Source organism: Cucurbita pepo, unplaced genomic scaffold, assembly GCF_002806865.2.
Source record: "Cucurbita pepo subsp. pepo cultivar mu-cu-16 unplaced genomic scaffold, ASM280686v2 Cp4.1_scaffold001265, whole genome shotgun sequence".
NCBI classification, from domain to species: domain Eukaryota; kingdom Viridiplantae; phylum Streptophyta; class Magnoliopsida; order Cucurbitales; family Cucurbitaceae; genus Cucurbita; species Cucurbita pepo.
In genome coordinates, this window is record NW_019647449.1 from 1 (window position 1) to 778 (window position 778).

A 778-nucleotide genomic window follows, 5' to 3' on the forward strand; every position below is an offset into this window, starting at 1 on the left:
AGCATCACCCAAGAATGCCAACCCAGCTACTTCAAAGAGCATCTCTATCCCTAGCATCGTTGGACCTCGAGCACAAGTGATCTACTCAAATCAAATGGTATGATTGAAAAGGTGAATCAAATCACCTCACACCACTAAGGACAACAAATTGCGAGAATCCCATAGAATGACAGTATTCCCAACTCACACTACTTCTAAGGACAACAAATTATGAGACAACATCAAACAAAGGTATATACAGCTTCAACGACCCCCACCCCCACCCACCACACTGCTAATGTCAGGTCTTATACATACGCTTGAAAGAACTATGATTGAGTGCCTTGTGAAAAAAAAATTCAATCATTCTCAAAATCAAACCACTAGTGAGAAAAATGTTAGGAAACCTTACTGTACATTGCTACAAAGTTCTCACACAACATAGAAATGGAAATTAAAAGGAATTATTGACCATTGATTTGAGTTCAAAATTCTTTACACCCCTCGTACCAGAACACGAAATAAAATAAAGGGCTAATATTCATCGTTCTTTTATTCAATCTCTGAAACAAATAAGGTTTGATAATCAGTACGACCAAGTAATAACCTAACAACTTAGGAACACTTAAACTGACCGTTATTCCTCCCAGAAATTTACTCAGCTTCGACCGCCTCCACTTTAGGACCTAATCAGAGCAAGAAGAGACAACATCAGATGATTTATACTTCATTCACTCAAGTCGAGTAACTTTGGATGAGAATGATATAAAAATAAAAATAAAAGATCGGAAGAGCGTCG

The 778-nt window shown here is 37.5% G+C and overlaps 1 long non-coding RNA gene across 1 annotated transcript; it reads right to left on the reverse strand.

Annotated features, from left to right (window-relative positions):
• Positions 1–423: 423 nt before the first annotated feature.
• LOC111786270 lies at positions 424–719 on the reverse strand. Its single transcript, XR_002813767.1, has 2 exons — positions 615–719; positions 424–542 (listed from the first exon to the last, which is right to left on the reverse strand). It is a non-coding gene; the product is annotated as an uncharacterized LOC111786270 (long non-coding RNA).
• Positions 720–778: the final 59 nt, after the last annotated feature.